The following is a 15,609-nucleotide window of genomic DNA, read 5'->3' on the forward strand; positions in this document are numbered from 1 at the left end:
TTGTTGTGACGAGACAAAGAACCGAGGAACATACACTCGCATTTAGGGGGGACTCATTTAAAATGGGGACAAGAAACTCTATTTTAAAATACCATTATATGAGGGACTTCCCTGGTGGTTCTGTTGCAAGAAGGGGGACCCCTTCCAGGGCCCAAAAATGGGCTCTTGTCTAACACTTGGAAATGAATTGTCCGAGGAGACACATGTGCTGTCAAAGCAAGAGATTTATTGTGAAAGGGTGGAGAGCAGTAGGGTAAGGGAACCCAGGAGAACTGCTCTGCCACATGGCTTGCAGTCTCAGGTTTTATGGTGATGGGATTAGCTTCCAGGTTGTCCTTAGCCAATCATTCTGACTCAGAGTCCTTCCTGGTGGTGCACGCCTTGTTCAGCCAAGATGGATGTCAGAGAGAAGGATTCTGGGAGGTGGTCGGACATGTGGTGTCTCCTTTTGACCTCTCCTGAATTCTTCCGGTTGGTGGTGGCTTATTAGTTCCGTGTTCCTTAGCAGGACCTCCTGTCCTAAAACAACTCATGCAAATAGTTACTATGGTGCCTGGCCAGGGTGGATGGTTTCAATCAGTGTGCTTCCCCTAACAACTCCCCCCTGAGAGACTTCATACTCAAGATGCTTCTTGGGAATTAGGGCGAAGGTCTCTTTCTTCTGTAACTTCTTCCTGCTGTGCATGGGCGTAGGCCTGCCTAGCAGAGCAGAAGTCTCTCTCTACCTGATCTAAGTCAAGGTATTTTTTTTCCTGAAACCAGCATTCACCCTTATAATAACAGCAATTTAGTTTGAAACTGTTGGCTCCTCTCAGAGATGAAATAGACAGGGACCAAACAGGAAGCAACATTTGGGGTAAGGACTGCAGGGGTTGTGACTTTTTTTTTTTTTTTTTTGATTGGTTGGTGGTGAGGCAACAGAGCTGTGTTCCAGGAATCTTGTGTTTAGACTGAAGTTACCATCCTCCACCTGGGTGGGGGCTCCAGTTCTGTAGAAGAACTCAAAGACATTGTTATGCATATTTCTTTGAGTAGGAACTGGGACCCTGTCTCAAGGCTATCACCATTTGATTGTTTCTCCTGTTTCTGTATCCCCTCCCTTCCCTGATTAGCAACTGTTTGAATCCACCCTTTGGAACTCAGGGGAGGTCAAGAAGGCTGAATGAAGCCTATATCCTACGAACAAGAAATGGAGAACACAGAACTGATCTCTACTCCAGAGCCCCACAGAGTCCTGTTCAGTTTTAATTTAGGGAACTGGGCAATTATGACTGTGATAACTTTCTGTCAAAATGGGGCATAGGACTGTCTCAGCTTGGAGAAGAGACACTGAATTGGAAGTATTCCTGAGTTCCAAGTCCTAGATCTGAGCCTTATATGATTAAAAAGCTCAGTCTCTTGGTCTGCCATTTTGTTGTAACAGACCCAAATAGAAGTAGCTGGAGAAGGGAAGGGATTGAAAGAGTCTTTAGGGCCTAGAAAAGAAAACAACAGTCTCAAAGGCCCTTGCTGAATCATCTAACTTCGGAGAAAACAAAACAGAACTTTAGGTCCCGCCCTGATGCTCCAGGCTGGTTGCATCTATCTGGGACTTATCATGCCCTGTCCAGAAACCTTCCACCCCCTACACCTGCCCAGAAGACTTATCACTCCCTGCAACTACAAATGGCCATCTCAACTAAAGTATACCCAAAACATCCCGCCTGATTAACGTTTCCCTTATCGCTTATACAAACCTCTCTATAAATATGGAGCCTCCCTGATCCCTCTCCAGCTCAGCCTGGTCCTTAGGTCCTTAGACTGTCACCCCTCCTTGCCTGAATAAAGGTAACCTACTTCTGTTGTGGTCGTCTTTCCTCTTTCTGCCTCGCCCGAACTATACCTTACAGGGATAACTGGAATTTTAATCAAAATAAATCTCATTTCTCTTTAGAAGAATAGTCCTGAATCCCAGTCTGGACCTGGCACTTCCGGGAGACTTGTAGCCAGGTAGCCAGTTGCCTAGTTTTATAAAAAGTAAGGTGACAGTTACTAGCTTCCAGCAGACATTGTTTTGAGAATGGTGGCATCTAAGCCTGACACGACTCAGAAAATTCAAGTGTTTAGCAATACAAGGTCTAATCTGAAATTACATCATAGTGTCACCTAGTGACATTTCCCAGGATCTCTGAACCATAGCCACTCTATTTTGACTTTTTAATTGTAAAATTTTTCTTAATAGTCAAAGCAGATGTCACCAGTAATGAGGTCAGTGTTTTTTTAGGTATGAGAAGATGTAAGAATTAGAACTCATAAAATCTTCTCCTGAAAAGATCTAACTATCAGAAGGCCTGTTCTGCCAGTTTTTCCCAGAGCACAGAGTGCCTCATTTCTGATTTTCACCCTGAACTCCTTTCAGGGGCGTTGAAAGTCAGCAGTTGCAGTGGCCATGATTTAATCTTTGTAGACGAAGATGGCAAGTATCAGTTTTCAGTTAGCAGAGCCCCTTTTTGCTCATAAAATTGACCATGATTTTGAGGGGGGCATTTCATGACCATTTTATCCCATGGTGCTGAGAATGTCCATTCTCACGTTTGGCATAGATTTTGTTGATAGGCCACTCAATATGTTGTTACTGGACTAGGCCATAAAACACTATCCAAAATTTTCTGGACCACCTGTCTTACTAGCCTCTTGATCCAGGAAAATATTTTCTCTTGTTGCTTCTTCTCATATCTAGAGTTACACTATTACCATCATCAATCTCATATCAGATCAGATCAGATCAGTCGCTCAGTCGTGTCCGACTCTTTGCGACCCCATGAATCGCAGCACACCAGCCCTCCCTGTCCATCACCAAATCCCAGAGTTCACTCAGACTCACGTCCATTGAGTCAGTGATGCCATCCAGCCATCTCATCCTCTGTCTTCCTCTTCTCCTCCTACCCCCAATCCCTCCCAGCATCAGGGTCTTTTCCAATGAGTCAACTCTTCGCATGAGGTGGCCAAAGTACTAGAGTTTCAGCTTTGGCATCATTCCTTCCAAAGAAACCCCAGGGCTGATCTCCTTCAGAATGGACTGGTTGGATCTCCTTGCAGTCCAAGGGACTCTCAAGAGTCTTCTCCAACACCACAGTTCAAAAGCATCAATTCTTCGGTGCTCAGCCTTCTTCACAGTCCAACTCCCACATCCATACATGACCACAGGAAAAACCATAGCCTTGACTAGACGGACCTTTGTTGGCAAAGTAATGTCTCTGCTTTTGAATATGCTATCTAGGTTGGACATAACTTTCCTTCCAAGGAGTAAGCATCTTTTAATTTCATGGCTGCAGTCACCATCTGCAGTGATTTTGGAGCCCAGAAAAATAAAGTCTGACACTGTTTCCACTGTTTCCCCATCTATTTCCCATGAAGTGGTGGGACCGGATGCCATGATCTTCGTTTTCTGAATGTTGAGCTTTAAGCCAACTTTTTCACTCTCCTCTTTCACTTTCATCGAGGCTTTTGAGTTCCTCTTCACTTTCTGCCATAAGGGTGGTGTCATCTGCATATCTGAGGTTATTGATATTTCTCCTGGCAATCTTGATTGCAGCTTGTGTTTCTTCCAGTCCAGCGTTTCTCATGATGTACTCTACATATAAGTTAAATAAACAGGGTGACAATATACAGCCTTGACGAACTCCTTTTCCTATTTGGAACCAGTCTGTTGTTCCATGTCCAGTTCTAACTATTGTTTCCTGACCTGCATACAGATTTCTCAAGAGGCAGATCAGGTGGTCTGGTATTCCCATCTCTTTCATAATTTTCCACAGTTTACTGTGATCCACACAGTCAAAGGCTTTGACATAGTCAATAAAGTTGCACCTTCTCTTCTCCGCGAACCGCTGGAAGCACGTGTAAACACCTTGGCCCCGCCACCCTCCCTGCTCTGTACCTCCCCCCACGACTCAGTGGGCTCTTGTTTCTGAGTGGCTGAGAGTCAGGCTGGAGGCTGTACCTTTACACATTCTTTATTCACAGATCCCCAGAGCTCTAGTTAATACCCCCCACCCCACTCCTTTTGTGACGTTAGGTCGTTTCAGGCGCACAGAAAAGCTGATGGAGACGTACAGAGCGTCCTTAGCTCGTCTCCCCCACCCGGAGTCTCTCTTATTTGTCTTGGATGAACCAGTGTTACGAGTCACTAAGTGAGGCTGACGGTTGATGCTGGGGTCTGCCCCTCCCGCCCCCTCTGTCTTACATCACCTTGGTGGGATCCCTCTGTACCCAGCACAGCTGATGACAGAGCGCCTGTGGGGCACACTCCGGTGCTCCTGTTCCTGTCTGCACACGTGTGTGTCAGTAACACGTATGTCACGGGAGGTGTTCTAACGAATAAACGGGGTCCTTGCGGGCAGAAAAAAAAAAAAAAGACTTAAGAGCTTTCATTAGATGTAGCCCAGTATACCTCAGGTCATCTGACTTAGTCTACTCTGTAGAATCCTTATCTTTCAAGGAAATTATATATTGGCACCACCGTCTATAAGGCACATAGCCCAGTTTTTTATTGTTACTAGGCCACCTCATGAGAAGAGTTTACTCATTGGAAAAGACGCTGATGCTGGGAGGGATTGGGGGCAGGAGGAGAAGGGGACGACAGAGGATGAGATGACTGGATGGCATCACTGACTCGATGGACGTGAGTCTGGGTGAACTCCAGGAGTTGGTGATGGACAGGGAGGCCTGGCGTGCTGCGATTCATGGGGTCGCAAAGAGTCGGACACGACTGAGCGACTGAACTGAACTGAACTGAATATCTTTAGTATTGTTGTAGCCACGCGTTCCCGGAAACAAACTCATTCAGAAGGACAGTGCAGATAGTGGAGTGAAGTTTATTACACCGGCGGGCCCAAGGCAGAGCCTCCTCTTAGCCAAGGACCCCGACCAGTTTTTGTGAAAACCTTACATACCCTAAGTGCACTTGCTCAAACCCACCTCCCCAAATTCCTTGAAATTAGTCTGGACAAGGTAAAAGAAAGATATGATCAAAGTTAACCCATGATTCATGTGTCGCAAGACTAGATAAACAGTGGATATTTATCAATAGGCCTGTGGTTGTATCCCGATAACCATAATGGAATTTACCACTTTGTTCTGTTACAGAAATAATTAGCGTATTCTTTTAGGCAACAGAGAATCCAAGAACAAGTCCTGAGGCTCTTTTATCTGGGGGTCTGGTTTTCCATTGGTATGCCATTTCTATAGACACCGGGCACAAAGTTCGGAGTCCATTGGGAGGGTGACCATGCGTGTAACCTAATGTTCGCAGCCTGGCCTAAGCTGGCGTCCAGCTCTGTCTGTTTCCTCCTTCAGTATGATTTAATTGTTTCCAACACAGAGGAGACTTTAACCTAAATTACCATAGCCTGGTGTTATCTATATAAATCCATCTCATAATTGTGGGAGATTTTATTTTTCCTTTGTTGAAACTTTTCTTGTTGCTCTGATTGAGCTTGAGTAATAGAAAAAAGCTCAAATTTATGGCCAGAGTCAGAGCAGGCATTATTAATTGGCCTGGTGAGGGGATCTCATCTAGTAATATCACAGTGATCTGAATATGACTATAATTTGTTTTTTAAGTAAATTTTTTCAGGGCCAACCAGTTAGAGTCTTGTAGTAGAGAAATTTACCAACGTAACCCAGAACTAGACACAGGTAATTGGCCACAAACCCAACAATTGGATTGATTTCTAAAACTAGCATAGGATCAGGCCTATGATAGAAAAGCATTTGATTTATATGCAAAGGTCTAAGAAGTCAAGAAAACATTATAAATGATCATACGAATCAGGTCCAGCATCTTGGGCAAGCTGTCTACCTCGGATGTCATCTTCTCATCCTGGTGTAGTGTAGTTTTCTCCTGATGAAATGAGTCTTACTACATGCAGACCTCCATTAAAAAATTGGGATTTAACATTTATTGAAACATATTTTTCTCCCTAAAATTACCCTCATTTTTATCAAATATAACCAAATTAAGGCTAGTTTGTTTGCAAAATAGGTCTGTTCTCACTAATTTTGGTCTGATGATTTATATAACTGTTAGGTAGGTAGACTAGGGAAAAGGAGTCCAAAATGGTGGTGGCTAAAAGACAAAGAAGGTCAGAGGAAGGTCCGAGGACCAGAGTGAAGACTTCAGGCAGAACAAACAGCACTCCTGGCTAAGCCCAATTTGCATAGGGCAGGCCCAGGTGGAGGAAAAAACATACAAAAGGAGGAGTCAAAGCACGCGCTCTCTCTCTCCTTCTCTTCGAGTCTTTGGGTTGACGTGCCCTCACGCTTCGAGGATGGATTCTCCTGCTATCTTCTAAATAAAATAGAGCTGTAATCACTGCAGATGGTGACTGCAGCCATGAAATTAAAAGATGCTTACTCCTTGGAAGGAAAGTTATGTCCAACCTAGATAGCACATTCAAAAGCAGAGACATTACTTTGCCAACAAAGGTCCGTCTAGTCAAGGCTATGGTTTTTCCAGTAGTCATGTATGGATGCGAGCGTTGGACTGTGAAGAAAGCTGAGCAGTGAAGAATTGATGCTTTTGAACTGTGGTGTTGGAGAAGACTCTTGAGAGTCCCTTGGACTGCAAGGAGATCCAACCAGTCCATTCTTAAGGAGATCAGCCCTGGGATTTCTTTGGAAGGAATGATGCCAAAGCTGAAACTCCAGTACTTTGGCCACCTCATGCGAAGAGTTGATTCATTGGAAAAGACTCTGATGCTGGGAGGGATTGGGGGCAGGAGGAGAAGAGGAAGACAGAGGATGAGATGGCTGGATGGCATCACTGACTCGATGGACGTGAGTCTGGGTGAACTCCAGGAGTTGGTGATGGACAGGGAGGCCTGGCGTGCTGCGATTCATGGGGTCGCAAAGAGTCGGACATGACTGAGCAACTGAACTGAACTGAACTGAACACTGATTTGCCTAAGAGCTGTAGCACGGTTTGTCCTAGACTCAAGAGCTGCGACGCCCTGAGGGCTTTAATGTCTGTCACTCCAAATCTTTGTTGTGACGAGACAAAGAACTGAGGAACATACACTAGTGAGACATAACCATAATTGATTATAGACTTTTTATTTTGCTGAAACATTTATAGAGTCTCAGACTGAACTTTTAAAATAAAACAGGGCTGGGAAGCTCACACCAAAGGCTTATCACAGATTTTGCCTAACAAATCTAAGTGAATTCTTTCCTTTTTAAGGTCTCAAAAATTCTTTGAGACTTTTGTACCTGTTAGCGAGATAACCTTCCTAATTCATTTGATAAACATACTGGAAACCTAAGAGTTTCTAACTTCTGGAGGAATCAGAGAGAAAATAATTGTTTTGTTTATAATATGTAATTTTACCGAAGTATTGTCATAATTAGTTTGAGAGGAAGGTTTTTCCTACTCCTGGAAAACATAAGATTCAAACCCATAATTTTTCAGACAGAAACCATAAAAGTTATAAGCATATTTGCTGGTTCATTCAGTCCTTTTGTTAACTTTTGTGAAGTCATCATGTTTTCCATTAGAATACCAGTACATATCAGAATGTTAAGAACTCCGTATAATTTCTAGGATATCTGTATTAGTAATTTTACGATACATTATAACATGAGCAGATTTATTACTCATTTGATAATCTTTTTCATGTAATTTAACCAACCAAATAAACGCAGTTTAATATCTCTCTTTGGGATGTTTCAGGGGCCCTCCGAAGCACCCCAAAGTTAGCTAGAGGTCAAAAGAGCTTCAAAAGAATTTGATTTAGGAAGTTTTATCAAAAAGATCAATTAAAAGGGTTTAGAACATTTGGTCAGATTTAGTCAACGTTGATGGGTGTATCATTTAGCTTGTTGATATGTGACAATGGGCATAAATACCAAGGCTCAAGGTCTAGTGAAAGTCAGCTCCGCCATCTTGGACCTAATTGGCTCTAACCAGTTTTCTTATGGCTGTGTCATTCCTAACAAAATCCATTTATCTAACTAATTGTAATCCAATTTTAGAAAATCCTGATCATACATAACTCTTTTTAGTATTTTTCATATCTTTTTTTTAAACTGAAAACACACTTCCTACTTTCCTTTAGCAACCAAGAACTAACTTTTATATTAGCATTTTATAGATTGGTGAGCATAAATACCAGTGATAATTTCTAAAACCCTTTCTTTCTTAGAACGTTTTAGGATGGCACCAAACATTATTCACTTATAGTCCCATATCTCTTCGTTTCTCTGTAAAAGGAAATTAGTGTTTAGCAGTAAGTATTTCAAAACCTTATTTGGAAATCACCTAACTATTCAATAGACTTCTAACACTTAGCACACTTAGCACAACCCTTAGAAATTCAAGTTACGTCAATCTGGAGAGACTATTTTAGACAGATATTCTTAAAGAATAATTATTCTTAATAGAGCTTATCTAAAAGCTCATATCTCATTTACATTTTTTTTAGAAGTTTCTTCACTCGAGGTGATGTCTTTGTTGACAAACTTGTAACTGATAAACTTGTAAATATGGTAATATTTAACATATATTAAACCTAGGTACAATGAAAATATTCTACTTAATGTTAATCACTCTAAGACATGTCTATATTAGATAGATCAACAAACATTAATATCAGGTATTTAATACTGAATATTTCTCAGTTCACATGAACCTGGAATTTATTGCTTAATTCAGAATTATTTGATTTGTAAGCGCTTACCTTTGTTTAAGCCAATTAAATAGAGCTCATTTATAAGTTAACCTCAAAAATATTACCCAGAGACAAAGACATACCAAGACATATTTAGACAGACAGTGCAAGATCTAGCTTCATTTTTTAAGTTTTTAGCCATGAATTACATATTACAATATAAAATTTACTAGTTTATAAAAAACAGTTGGAATAAATACAACTTTTAAAGACTTTTTCCCATTTTTCCTCAGTCTCAGGGGTTAGAGATGGTCTAGATAAGTGTTCCTGAGAACAGAGTCAAAGCCCTGGTCTCAATGCACAGGGAAAGAAAATGAAGTTCTAACAAAATGGTGGCAGGTCTAAGCCAAATGGTAGCCAGACAAAACAAAATGGCCATCAAAAATCACAACACAGAACACAGAGTTAAAACACACATATAGACCTGGCAGTCCTCATCAGACACTCCCTTAAATACAAGAATACAGTCTTTCAGAAAACCTCCTATAAAGACACAGAACTTCAGATCCAAGTACTAACAGAGTAAATGAAAATATCTCAGGTCTTCAAACATTTCAAAGGGAGGAATTGGAAGCCAGATTGAAAGAAGGGGAAGGAAGAGGGAGAGGGGGGTGAAAGGGGTGGCCTTGCAGACGTCTCCTGCCACCTGCAGATACCCAGGCATTATAGGACTTTACCCTGGGCCTCCAGAGAAGGGAGGACTGGAACTCGGCCCTACCAGAAATCAGACCAGAACAGAACCAGAATTCGAGTTCTCTGCCAAGACGAGGTGATCAGTCTCCAATCCTCAGCTCAGGCTGGGGCCCTTCAACCAGATTCCTGCGTCCAGGACCGGAGGACTAGAAAAACGGGGAAGGATAGGAAGGGTTAAGGAGAGGAAAGAGAGAGGGAAGGGGAGGGAGGTCAATAAAGTCTCTTGTTCCTCACCGGTCGGGACACTCTGGCCAGTTGTCCGTGTCAGGAGGAGACCAGGGACAAAAGGGTCCCAGTTGCAGCCACTGAGTCTGGTCCATTGGCAGGCAAGCTGGCCCCTGAGTACCCCGAGTGGTCAGGATGTCAGTCTCAGTGAAGAAGAGGTCCCACCAGAGTCACCATTTGTTGCAAGAAGGGGGACCCCTTCCAGGGCCTGAAACTGGGCTCTTGTCTAACACTCGGAAATGAAATGTCCAAGGAGACACATGTGCTGAGAGCAATAGGGTAAGGGAAACCAAGAGAACTGCTCTGCCACATGGCTTGCAGTCTCAGGTTTTATGGTGATGGGATTAGTTTCCGGATTGTCCTTAGCCAATCATTCTGACTCAGAGTCTTTCCTGGTGGTGCACGCCTTGTTCAGCCAAGATGGATGTCAGAAAGAAGGATTCTGGGAGGTGGTCGGACATGTGGTGTCTCCTTTTGACCTCTCCTGAATTCTTCCGGTTGGTGATGGCTTATTAGTTCTGTGTTCCTTAGCAGGATCTCCTGTCCTAAAACAACTCATGCAAATGGTTACTATGGTGCCTGGCCAGGGTGGATGGTTTCAATCAGTGTGCTTCCCCTAACAGTTCAGTGGTGAAGATCTGCTTTCCAATGCAGGGGACGTGGGTTTGATCCCTGATCAGAGCGCTAGGATCCCACATGCCGCTGAGCAACTAAGCCCATGTAGACAGTCCATGTGCCGCAATGAAAGATCCCACGTGCCACAACTAAAACCTGACACAGTCAAACAAATAAATTTTTAAAATAAAATACCATTTTATGAGGAAACTAAGACTTTAAAAGTTTAAGTAACTTAGCCTATGCCACAGATAATGAAAAAGAGAATTGGGATTCAAAAATCAGTATCAAATTTATGCTTATAAACTTCTACCTTGGTAGATTTGTCCTGTTGTTCTTGGCTGTTGTATCTTTTTAGCTCCTGATTAGGTCATTTAAGGAACTTACTCTGTATCTTAATAACTATTTATCAAGCACTTACTATAATATGCCTTACATATATTGTCTCACTTTATTTTTTATAACTGTATCATGTAGCTATTATTGTGACTTAAGAGTGGCAAAACTGCATTTGTGCCACAACTAGAGAAAGCCCACATGCCTCAACAAAGACCCAGTGCAGTATAAAAAAAAAATGTTAAAAAGAAAAAGAGAAAAAAAAAAAGAAAAAGAAAAAGAGAAACAAGATTAAGAGAACATAAATGGCAATATTGAAATTGGCATATCCGGTAGCTGAGATTATGGGCAAATTTTATTTTTCTTTCTGCTAATCTGTATTTTCCAAAGTGTCTCCATGCAGATGCATTACTTTTGCAATGGGAAAGGACAGCTTTGTTGTTGTTGCGGTTATTTTAACAAGGCTCACAACATGAGTGAAAACTTTGGCACAGGAGTCATGGTGAGAAGACTGAAAGGACATTCAAGGGCCTCTGGCATGAACACTTAAGGAGCAAGACTTACATTCCAACATGCAAATTAAGAATGGCTTGTATTTCACTCCAGATGGATTTTTAAAAATAGCTTTGGATTTGCTCAAAAGGTTTAAAAAAAAAAAAGTTTTGGCTCAAAGTCCTAGATTTCTGCATCATTAAGCAAAGAATAAATGACCAATTACTTTCTGCCAGGCACTGTTCAGAAAGTACTGTGCATGTATTAAATCAACTAATCTTCAAAGTAACCCTAAGACATAAAGACAATTATTATTCCCATTTTACAGGTGAGAAAACTCCTTTGAGTCTTGATCAGTCAAGTAACTTTCCCAGTGTCTTACAGCTAAAAAATGGTAGATCGTCAATTGAATCCAGACCTTTTATTTCTAGAGTCTGCATTCTCAAATAGAATGATGGCAGAATTTAAACATGTTAGTCATAAAACCATTTAATAGTCCTGTACTCTCCTTAGACTTTTACAAATCTATATGGCATCCCAATGGACCAGCCCTAAATTTTTTAAGCCAGGAAACTGACCGAAATGTTACATGCCTCAAGGATAAAACCTGGCAGATTTAGAACAGAAAGCAGGATAGCTAATTTACACTGTTGTATTGGTTTTTGGTATATGGCAGGGAGATCCAGTGATATATATACATATATATATTCAGTTATATATGTATATGCTTTCTCATATTCCTCTCCTTTATGAGTAACCATTATTCTTATCTCTATCCTCATATACATTATAATGCTATAACACCATCATGTTAAAAATTGTAATGCATATGATAAATTATTATAACAAAAAATGTGACAAATTTTTTCATTTACCATATAAATAGTTGTCAGTTATACTACCATATAGGTCCCTAAAATAGTCCTTGAGTTTCTCTTCCAAATTGTCAATGCTCAAATATTACAAAGAAATCAAAACTGGAAGTACGCAAATCAGTTTGTTCAGATCTTTCTTCAGTTGAACTATGTCTTAATCTATCATGGACAGAAAGCATGCTCTGTGGAATTTAGTTTGATGGTTATTTGTACATGAATCTTATTTATGAAATTTATATAAAACCTTTGTTTCTTTGCTCTAATTTCTTTATATTTTATTGAATGATGTCTTTGTTAAATATCTTATGATTTAGAAAGTTGTTTTCTCTAAAATTAAAAACCTTACCATTTTCAAAAGTGAAACTTAGATAAGTAAAGGATTTTTGTAACGCTTTTTTCCAACATTAGTAATAACAATGAAGAGTTTATATCAAATCACTGTGGCCAGTGCAACTTCAAAATAAATTTCATTTTTCCTGCAAAAGCCACAAAACACTCTTTGCTCAAAATCTATTATTTTGTTTAACTTTTCTAATGTACCTTGTGTCTTGTTTAAATTAAATGCAATTACTTCGACAAAATTTAGGAAGCATTTTCTTCATGTGGTCAGGAGTGATATTGTATATGATTCATCAAGATGTTCAAAGTTTGGACAGATTCAGACTGTTGTATGTAATCTTTGATTTGTTCCAAAGAATATGACTGCTATTGACATGAGTAAGTCTAACAGATGTGAACAAAGTTCAGAAGTGGTTTCAAGAATGTTCTGGATTTGGTGCTAAAAGAAGGCATGTGTACTTTATTTTAGCAGGACATTTATCACAGGCTTTATCATGCATGGAGGGGCTCAGTAATAGACTTCTAGGGCCCCGTGGTACACCTATGAACACAGGATTTACTGATAGATCATACTCCGTGCCCTGAGCTCTCATTGCCCCACAGCACAGGCCTGGCATAGGTGTTCTCAATGCACCTTGGTCAAAGTCTCAAGGACTGGTCTGAGGCAAGGGATTAGGCGGCACAAACTCAACAAACAGAATTCAAGGAGAAAGGATTCTGCCCTACATGTAATATGTGTTACATATTCATCAACTGGACAAGGAGAGTGTAGGGAAGATCTAGTCTCTCAAAGACCTAAGAATATAAAAAGGGATCTTCAGCTCAGGAAGAGTGCTAAGTAGTGTGTGAACCCAAGGCTGAGGTCTCATATTGAGGCCCTTGGAAACACCCTTCAAGAAGCTCTACCTATAGGAGAGGTACACTGGCATCTGTGGCAGCTTAATTGTCCCTCTGTAGACAGGCTCAGTTTCTCAGAGTGAGCCCTCTGCTAACCTATCAAAGGAAGGAAAGAAACACGCTTCCAGGACCATTCAGATTTGGTTCTTAGCAGACTTGCCTTTGGCAATCTTTTGAATCAAAGCTTAAAACTGAAAAATGTTTTATCAGTTTTTCACTTAAGCCAAAGGCCTGTGCTTTTTTTACATCAGGGGTGATACTAACGGAATATTTCTTAATTTTCCACTTTGGTTTTTTTTCTGGTAGTTCAAATGTGTGTGTGTATAAAATTATTCAACATGCATGAGAAATGCTGGGCTGGAGAAAGCACAAGCTGGAATCAAGATTGCCGGGAGAAATATCAATAACCTCAGATATGCAGATGACACCACCCTTATGGCAGAAAGTGAAGAACTAAAGAGCTTCTTGATAAAACTGAAAGAGGAGAGTGAAAAAGTTCTCTTAAAGCTCAACATTCAGAAAACTAAGATCATGGCATCCCATCACTTCATGGCAAACAGATGGGGAAACAGTGGAAACAGTGTCAGACTTTATTTTGGGGGGCTCCAAAATCACTGCAGATGGTGATTGCAGCCATGAAATTAAAAGACGCTTACTCCTTGGAAGGAAAGTTATGACCAACCTAGATAGCATATTAAAAAGCAGAGACATTATTTTGTCAACAAAGGTCCGTCTGGTCAAGGCTATGGTTTTTCCAGTAGTCATGTATGTATGTGAGAGTTGGACTGTGAAGAAAGCTGAGCGCCGAAGAATTGATGCTTTTGAACTGTGGTGTTGGAGAAGACTCTTAAGAGTCCCTTGGACTTCAAGGAGATTCAACTAGTCCATCCTAAAGGAGATCAGTCCTGGGTGTTCATTGGAAGGACTGATGTTGAAGCTGAAATTCCAATACTCTGGCCACCTGATGCAAATAGCTGACTCATTGGAAAAGACCCTGATGCTGGGAAAGATTGAGTGCAGGAGGAGAAGGGGACGACAGAGGATGAGATGGTTGGATGGCATCACGAACTCAACGGACATGGGTTTGGGTGGACTCCAGGAGTTGGTGATAGACAGGGAGGCCTGGCGTGTTGTGGTTCATGGGGTCGCAAAGAGTCGGACATGACTGAGCGACTGAACTGACTGAAGTATTTCCAATCACAAATACTTTCATTAGTCAAAGCTGACGTTGAAAACTGGTTGTGAGATGCTTTACATTATAACAAAATACATAGCCTTGAAACTTCAAATACAAAATACAATTTCTATAGCTTTTAAATTTCAGTTGAAAGCATTTTGGTGTAAAATGATTTACTAAATTTTCTGCTAAGTGAAAACCGAAATGAAAAATTCATTTGAAACAGAAGAATATGATTATCTAGCATCATTATCCAGGAGCATTGCTCAATGAACACTGAAAAGCCTCAGTGTTTTTCTTGCTCATCCAACCTGCTGATTTCATATATAATTCTTAATTTTTTGAATTGCCTTAGCTAGTCATTAAATCTTCATTAATAAATAATATGAAATTGCACATATTCTATTTGACTTAAGCTATGAATCTGAAGAATAATTTTCTTCCTAGCTTCACTGCATGGATCAGTTATCAAATCTCCATTAAATAAAAAACTGTTATCTCCTATTCAAGAATTTCATGTGGTTGATTCTCAGCAGAAGTCTATTTGCTTTCATTGTTTCCAATTTTAAAAAATTTAAGCAGACTGCCTCTTTCAAAGATTTCCTTTTCCTTTAAGCTTTTTTTTCTTTTTGAACTCCATTTCTGTATTGTCACACTAAGAACACAGCCTTGTCTAACTCAATGAAACTAAGCCATGCCCACGGGGCAACCTAAGATGGGTGGGTCATGGTGGAGAGATCTGACAGAATGTGGTCCACTGGAGAAGGGAATGGCAAACCACTTCAGTATTCTTGCCTTGAGAACCCCATGAACAGTATGAAAAGGCAAAATGATAGGATACTGAAAGAGGAACTCCCCAGGTCAGTAGGTGCCCAATATGCTACTGGAGATCAGTGGAGAAATAACTCCAGAAAGAATGAAGGGATGGAGCCAAAGCAAAAAGAATACCCAGCTGTGGATGTGACTGGTGATAAAAGCAAGGTCCGATGATGCTATAAAGAGCAATATTGCATAGGAACCTGGAATGTCAGGTCCATGAATCAAGGCAAATTGGAAGTGGTCAAATAAGAGATGGCAAGAGTGAATGTCAACATTCTAGGAATCAGTGAACTAAAATGGACTGGAACGGGTGAATTTAACTCAGATGACCATTATATCTACTACTGCAGGCAGGAATCCCTCAGAAGAAATGGAGTAGCCATCATGGTCAACAAAAGAGTCCGAAATGCAGTACTTGGATGCAATCTCAAAAATG

The 15,609-nt window shown here is 40.8% G+C and overlaps 1 long non-coding RNA gene across 1 annotated transcript; it reads right to left on the reverse strand.

Moving 5' to 3' along the window:
- Window positions 1-206: 206 nt before the first annotated feature.
- Window positions 207-10,502, reverse strand: LOC147374485 (uncharacterized). Its single transcript, XR_015162812.1, has 3 exons — window positions 9,633-10,502; window positions 9,424-9,544; window positions 207-519 (listed from the first exon to the last, which is right to left on the reverse strand). It is a non-coding gene; the product is annotated as an uncharacterized LOC147374485 (long non-coding RNA).
- Between the last annotated feature and the right edge of the window lie 5,107 nt (window positions 10,503-15,609).

Source organism: Bos grunniens, chromosome 4, assembly GCF_055505025.1.
Source record: "Bos grunniens cultivar Pamir isolate PY7600 chromosome 4, Bosgru_T2T1.0, whole genome shotgun sequence".
Taxonomy (NCBI): domain Eukaryota; kingdom Metazoa; phylum Chordata; class Mammalia; order Artiodactyla; family Bovidae; genus Bos; species Bos grunniens.